The following is a 7,818-nucleotide window of genomic DNA, read 5'->3' on the forward strand; positions in this document are numbered from 1 at the left end:
CTGAGAAATGGAGACTTCCATTTGGAGACTTGGCTGGCAAGGATTGAATTATTTCTTTCTTTAATGGGCCCAAAGCAGCCACTCATTATATGATGTTGACTCCCTTAGATGAAAGTAAAATTAATCATCATATTTAAATTGAGTAAATCATTCCAGACCTTCCCAGGTTTCTACTCAGGACACCAAACACCAAGAGTGGGTCAAACCCAGAGAAAGGTTTTGAAGCTGGGCATGGTGGTGCACACCTGTAGTCCCAGTTACTGGGGAGGCTGAGGCGGGTGGATCACCTGAGCCCAGAGAGGTTGAGGCTGCAGTATGATTGTGTCACTGCACTCCAGCCTGGGCCATAGTGCAAGACCCTGTCTGAAAAAGGAAAAGAAAAAAAAAGTCTTGTAGATTTTCAATCAGTACCAAAGCTGAGTGCCTACCCAGCTAGCCCATCAATAGAAAACAGTGATGAGCTGTGGGTGGGAGGGAGACTGGGCTGGCTGCTCCATCCCTGCCCTCTGCAGGAACAACACAGCATGAAGACAGGCGGCACGCTTTTAGACTTCTCTCCCAGACTCCCGTTTGGACCAAACTCAGATTTCCAAATGCAAGGCCTTCAGTGACAGTGGATATCATGTGACATACCAGACACTTAGCCTCCCCCACCACAGTAGAACTGCTTCTTTCCTTCCCCTTCTGCCTTGTAATCACCGGAAGCCAGGCGATGTACAGGGCTCCCACTCAGAGTGAGCTGCTTGGGTCTCTCTTCTGGACAGTGCTCTAAGGAACAGTCTTTGCCTCACGATTCCTATCACCACCCTCCCCTGCCACACCCCCTGCAACACCTTACCTAGAGTTAGCCACAAAAAAATAACTGTTCCAGGGTGGGCAGAGTATGATGCCAGGTGATGAATTAATGAGAAACCTCCCTTTACCTGGTGGGTAATTTTTTTCTAATTAAGTTAATTGGATTTTTTTATATTATAAAAGGAGTGCATGCTCATCATTAAACATTTATAAAATACAAAAAAAAAAAAAAGAGTAGAAGTGGAGGGGGAAAAAATAAAGCCTACAGGTGGGTAATTACAGCCCTGGAATTATTAGTCATTTTGACGGGTCACCTGGTAATCCATAAATTAGGTTTTTAGAGTCAACTCCAGTTCCACTTTCTAGTTCAACTACTTGTATCTTCCGTAAGTTGATGCTGCAGTTATTTATCACAGTTTTCTTGGAGAAGGCAAAATCCTTTTTGTCTGAACTTCAGACCCACTTGAAATTTTAATGCAAAACTGTATTCCTCAGAGTTACTGGAGACACAACCTCCTGGCATCCTTCCATACCAGCCCCAGGGTTTCTGTCCCTCCAGAACTTCCCCAAGCTAGCTTTCCTCGTCATCAGCTCTCATGGGAGGAGTAGAATTCTTATTTTTCCTCCCACAATAGAACTTTAAAAAATTTCTCTGAAATATACTGTGTTTATAGAGTTGCATGTCTGAGTTTCTATCAATTAATCTTTATTTCTCTCATGGCAAAGCATGAATATTTCTGCAAAAGAATGAAAGCAGAATACTGAAGCAAATATCAGGCGGGATTTTGGCTCATGTACAAAAGTCAAATATCCATCGACCTCAGCTACCTGCAACTCAGCAAGGAAGCCACAGATGATCCACAAAATTCCTAAGCAGCAAAAGCAGCAGCGTGAAAATCAAGGTTCCAACAGCCATGTACTCTCTCACTTGGTCACTCTTCTTTGAACCCCATTCAAAAAAAAATAAGGAGTCTCAGTTCTCTTAGATCTAAGGAACAGATTGCAATGTGACAATGGGTTCTGGTGGGAGGGATGAAGGAAATAGAAAACTTTCAAAAGTGGATACAGGAATTCAAAATATGTATGTGAGCCAGGTATGGTGGCTCATGTCTTATAATCTCAGCACTTTGGGAGGCCAAGGTGGGAGGATTAGAGTTTGAGACCAGAAGTTTAACACCAGCCTGAGCAACATGGCAAAACCCCATCTCTATGAAACATACAAAAATTAGCACGATGTGGCGATGCATGCCTGTAGTCCCAGCTACTCAGGAGGCTGAGGTGGGAGGACTACCCGAACCTGGGAGATAGAGGTTGCAGCAAGCCAAGATGGCACCACTGCACTCCAGCCTGGGCCTGACCCTGTCTCAAAACAACAACAACAACGAAAAAAACAGGTGGCTTAGCTGGGTGATCCTGGCTCAAGGTCACTCATGAGGTTGAAGTCAAGATGTCATCTGAAAGACAATATGCTATGTGAAATATAGTATCTGATTCCACTTATATGAGGTACTAAGAGCAGTCAAAACTATAGAGACAGAAAGCAGAATGCTGGTTGCCAGGGATGGAGGGAAAGGTAGAATGGGAAGTTATTGTTCAATGGGCGTAGAGTTTCAATGTTATAAGAAGAGAAGGGTCCTGGCGATGAATGGTGATCATGGCTGCACAACATTATGAAAAGTATCCAATACCACTAAAACATATACTGTAAAATGGTCAGCATGGCACGTTTTACGTTATGTGTACTTTATGACAATTTTTAAAATGGGAAAAAGAAAGAGATGTCGTCTGAAAGCTTGACTGAAAGTTCAGCTTCCAAGATGGTTCACTGACGTGGCTATTCACCATTAATGAAGACCTCAGTTTCACTCTGGCTATTGACAGGAGGCTCCAGTTCCTAAGCAGGTGGGCTTTCCCTAGGCTGCTTGAATGTCCTCATGACATGGCAGCTGGCTTTCCTTAGAGCAAAAGAACTAAGAGGGAGAGAGCCAGGAGGAGGCTGTATTGCCCCTTAGATTTAATCTCCAACCTCCTGCACCATTGCTGCCCCCATTTCTACTTGCGAGAAGGGAACCACTAAGCCCAGCCCATTCTCAAGGGAAAGAGATTAGGTTAGGCTCCACTCTTTGAAGAGAGGAGCATCGAAGCACCTGTGGACATATTGTTTGTTTGTTTATTTGTTTTTTAGATGGAGTCTCACTCTGTTGCCCAGGCTGGAGTGCAGTGGTGTACTCTCAGCTCACTGCAACCTCTGTCTCCTGGGTTCAGGTGATTCTCCTGCCTCAGCCTCCTGAGTAGCTGGGATTGCAGGCATGTGCCACCATGCCTGGTTAACTTTTGTATTTTTAGTAGAGATGGGGTTTCACCAGGTTGGTCAGGCTGGTCTCGAATTCTGGACCTTGTGATCTGCCTGCTTCAGTCTCCCAAAGTGCTGGGATTATAGGTGTGAACCACCACACCCGACCTTGTGGACATATTTTTAAAATATCCCATACAATTTTTCCCAACACAGAAGCCAGAGTGATCATTTATGTCAACTCTCTGCTCAGAGGTTTCTCATCTGATGCAAGTATTAATAAAAGCCAAATTCATACCATGGGCCTCAGAGTCCTGCATGCCCTAGTGCTTCTGTAACCTCTCTGACCTTACCTCGTACCCTCTCCACTCCAGCCTCCTCACTGCTCCTACCTCCTACCACCTGCTCAGGACTTCTGCACTTGCTGTTCTCTGCCTGGAATGCAGATTCTCCCAGCTATCCAAATGGCTCATTATCTCATCTCCTGTAGGTTTTCACTCAAATGTCACCCTCTCAGTGAAGTCATCCCTGACCACTCCATACTTAAAATGGAAACTCCCCCACCTTACTTGTTGATACGGTTTGGCTGTGTCTCCACCCAAATATCATCTTGAATTGTAGCTCCCATAACTCCGTTGTGTTGTGGGTGAAACCCAGTGGGAGAAAATTGAATCACGGGGGTGGTTTCCCCATACTGTTCTGTGGTAGTGAATAAATCTCATGAGATCCAATGGGTTTTCTTGTTTGTTTGTTTCTTTTTGAGACAGAGTCTTGCTCTGTCACCCAGGCTGGAGTGCAATGGCACCATCTTGGCCCACTGCAACCGCCACCTTCTGGATTCAAGCGATTCTCCTGCCTCAGCCTCTCAGCTGGGATTACAGGCGTGCACCCCCACACCTGGTTACTTTTTGTATTTTTAGTAGAGATGGAGTTTCAGCATGTTGGCCAGGCTGGTCTCGAACTCCTGACCTCAGGTGATCCATCCACCTTGGCCTCCCAAAGTGCTGGGATTACAGGCATGAGCCACCGCACCCAGCCAATCTGATGGTTTTATAAGGAGAAACCTCTATTGCTTGTTTTCATTCTCTTCTTATCTGCCACTGTGTGAACCATGCCTTTTACTTTCTGCTGTAATTGTGAGACCTCCCCAGCCATGTGGAACTGAGAGTCCATTAAATCTGTTTTTCCTTATAAATTATATAGTCTTGAGTATGTCTTCATCAGTAGTGTGAAAACAGACTAATACTCCTGCCCCTGCTTTCTTTTTCTTCATAGCACTGATCCTGTCTGTCATCCTCTGTATTTTACCTAGTTCTTTTCTTTTGGGTCTATTTCTCCCTCCTAGCACCCAAGCTTCATATGAGTAAACATACCTATTTTGTTTACTACTCTAAACCCAGTGTCCAGAACAGGGTCTGGTGAACAAGAGGGACTCAGTAAATATCTCCTGAATGTTGGTAGCCAGAGGTAGAAAACACCTGAGGAATATTGCTTCCAAAACGAGAGTCCACTTTGGTCCACAGAAGTTTATCTCAGTGGGTTAACCAATAAGAACTAAGAGCTGATCTTCTAATTTGAGCTGGGTAACCATATTCTCATGGGCAAGAAGCACCTGTCTGCCGTCTCTGCATCTTCTGCCAGGGCAAGTTGAATCAAGTGATGCACTGATAATGCAGAAAGCAAAAAATATATGCCAACTAAGGTTGGTGTGCCCAGGTTGAATTCAGTAAGATTGGCAGTGAACCACATGGTAACAAGGACATCTGCCCTGTGGAGTGAAGCAGAGTGAGTCCACGTGGGTTTTATTTGGGCTGTTGGGCAAATTTAATGTCTCTCTCATTCTTGCCATGTTGAATGCAGGCTGCAGAACCAGCTTCTGCAGTGAGATTTGCCCTCCAGCTCCCCTCCAGGGTTTAATCCCTGGTCTTCACTGCACAGCTTCACAAGTCAGTTGAAAATGCTGAGACTGCAAAAGGAAGGGTTAAAAGAATAATCTGCAGGGCACTGACACTAATAAAAAACAACTGAGGCCAGGCGCCAGGCATGGTGGCTCATGCCTGTAATCCCAGCACTCTGGGAGGCCGAGGCGGGCAGATCATCTGAGGTCAGGGGTTCAAGACTAGCCTGACCAACATAGAGAAACCCCATCTCTACTAAAAATACAAAATTAGCTAGACATGGTGGCGCATGCCTGTAATCCCAGCTACATGGGAGGCTGAGGCAGGAGAATCTCTTGAACCCAGGAGGTGAAGGTGGTGGTGAGCACTCCAGCCTGGGCAACAGGAGTGAAACTCCATCTCAAGATTAGTTATTTTTAAGTTATTGATACCAACTAAAGTACAGCCTAATGATTGTCGTGAGGATTCAGTGAAATGCCGTGTTGTAAAAGGCCTGGAACAGAGTCAGCACTCAATAAACGTTACTTCACTCTCTTCCCCCTACAATGCCTGTGCTCCTCTGCAGCATTCTAGGGTAGACAACAGGCCTACTACATTGCCTGGAACTGAGGAGTTTCCTGGGACAAGGGACTCTCAGTGCTAAAACCAGAGCAATCTGGGCAAACCAGCATGGGTGCTAGTGCCACTCCTCTTCACTTCCTGTTAAAGCTCAGAAAAGACAACTGCCAACATTTTTTCTTTTTTTTTCTGATTGAGATTCATTGAAAGAACCAGAATCTTTCCTTGTTCCATCAAAACCTAAACAAGACAGCCTGGACCAAGAATTCTTAATCTTGTGGAGGCCAGTGATCTCCTTCAGAGACTCATGAAAGCAGTAATAGTCAGAGCTGATATTTTTTGAGTTGTGTGTGTCAGGCACTCTTCTAAATTAAAGGAGATTAAGTTAGTAAAAACCCAGTGAAGTAGGTACTATTCTTCTACCCATCTTACAGATGAAAAAAACGAGGCATGGAGAAAGCGACAGACACAGTGGAGGAGTCGGGATTCAGGCTCAGTCTGGCCCTAGAGACCATCCCCCGACCCACAGCAGCCTGCCTTTCTTTACATAGACTTTCCAGAAATAAACACACCAAAGCAGGCACAAAACTGGCACATAATTTCAGAGGATCAAGAGACCCTTTCATGGGTCCTGGATTAGGAAATCCATGCTGTATCTTTTATGGAAAGTTCTCCCAAAAAAGAATAAAATAGCCAACATGGTGGCTCAAACCTGTAATCCTAGCACTTTGGGAGGTTGAGGTGGGCAGATCCCTTGAGGCCAGGAGTTTGAGACTAGCCTGGACAACATGGTGAAACCCCACCTCTACTAAAAATACAAAAATTAGCTGGGCGTGATGGCAGGTGCCTGTAATCCCAGCTACTGGGGAGGCTGAGGCAGGAGAATCTCTTGAACCCAGGAGGCAGAGGTTGCAGTGGGCCAAGATCACGCCACTGCCCTCCAGCCTGGGTAACAGAGTGAGACTCCATCTCAAATAATAATAAGAAATATTGTTGCCTTCATCATCTTTGCTCAAGCCTCTCTGAAAACGGGATGGATTTTTTAAAAACAAATGCAGTGACTGTGGGTCTTTTTGAAGAGCAGTTTATTGAAAAGCAGTTTATTGGCTGGGCATGGTGGCTCACGCCTGTAATCCCAGCACTTTGGGAGGCCGAGGCAGGAGGATCACGAGGTCAGGAGATCGAGATCATCCTGGTCAACATGGTGAAACCCCGTCTCTACTAAAAATACAAAAATTAGCTGAGTGTGGTGGCACGCACCTGTAATCCCAGCTACTTGGGAGGCTGAGGCAAGAGAATTGCTTGAATCCGGGAGGCGGAGGTTGCAGTGAGCCGAGATTGCACCACTGCCCTCCAACCTGGCGCCTGGTGACAGAGAGAGACTCTGTCTCAATAAAAAGAAAGAAAGAAAGCAGTTTATTGTTGCAATGTTCAACAACATAATTTTATTCCTGAAACGTACAAATTTAACTAGAATGGTGAACTAGATGTCTGTAGTTAAAGAGATGAGATACTTTCATACAAATACTTTCATAGAAAGTTATTTCATTTGTATATTTTTCATTCCACCTCTAGAAAACAAATAACAAAGATTGATAGCAACATTTATTTTTAAAAGCAACTTCGGGGACCTTTTCTGGGGTTGCTGCAAATTGACCCCAAATACCTGCACCTGCCTACTGTTTCGGTGAGCTTGCTTCGTGACCACATACAAATTACTTAACACTTCTAGGCCTCAGTTCTTCCTAACAGATTAATTGGTCTGGATTTATTCTGAATTTTCTTTCAAAGCTAAAATTCTGTAATTTTCTGACTCCGTGTGAAGAACCATAACCCTGAGACACGAGTTTATTAAATCAGAAAAAAGGCCTCTATTATGCTCACCAGGATACTTCCTACAGTCAAAAATTTCTTTGAACTAGTAGATTTAAAAGATTGCAATACTAAAATTATTAAATATACTTTTAAATGGATTTAAATATGTTAGTATTTTTTTTTATTTATTTATTTATTTATTTATTTATTTATTTATTTATTAGACAGAGTGAGACTCTGGAGTGTAGTGGTGCGATCTCAGTTCACGACAACCTCCGCCTCCCAGGTTCAACTGATTCTTCTGCCTCAACCTCCCAAGTGGCTGGGATTACAGGCATGTGCCACCGCAAAGGCATTAGTATTTTTTAACAGGTCTATAATATATGTTTGTGTATTATTTTAGAACATTCAATATTGCCTTCTAAGGCCAAACAGATAAAGTGAATGAAACTCTTAAGT

The sequence above is a fragment of the Saimiri boliviensis genome, chromosome 3 (assembly GCF_048565385.1).
Source record: "Saimiri boliviensis isolate mSaiBol1 chromosome 3, mSaiBol1.pri, whole genome shotgun sequence".
NCBI lineage: Eukaryota > Metazoa > Chordata > Mammalia > Primates > Cebidae > Saimiri > Saimiri boliviensis.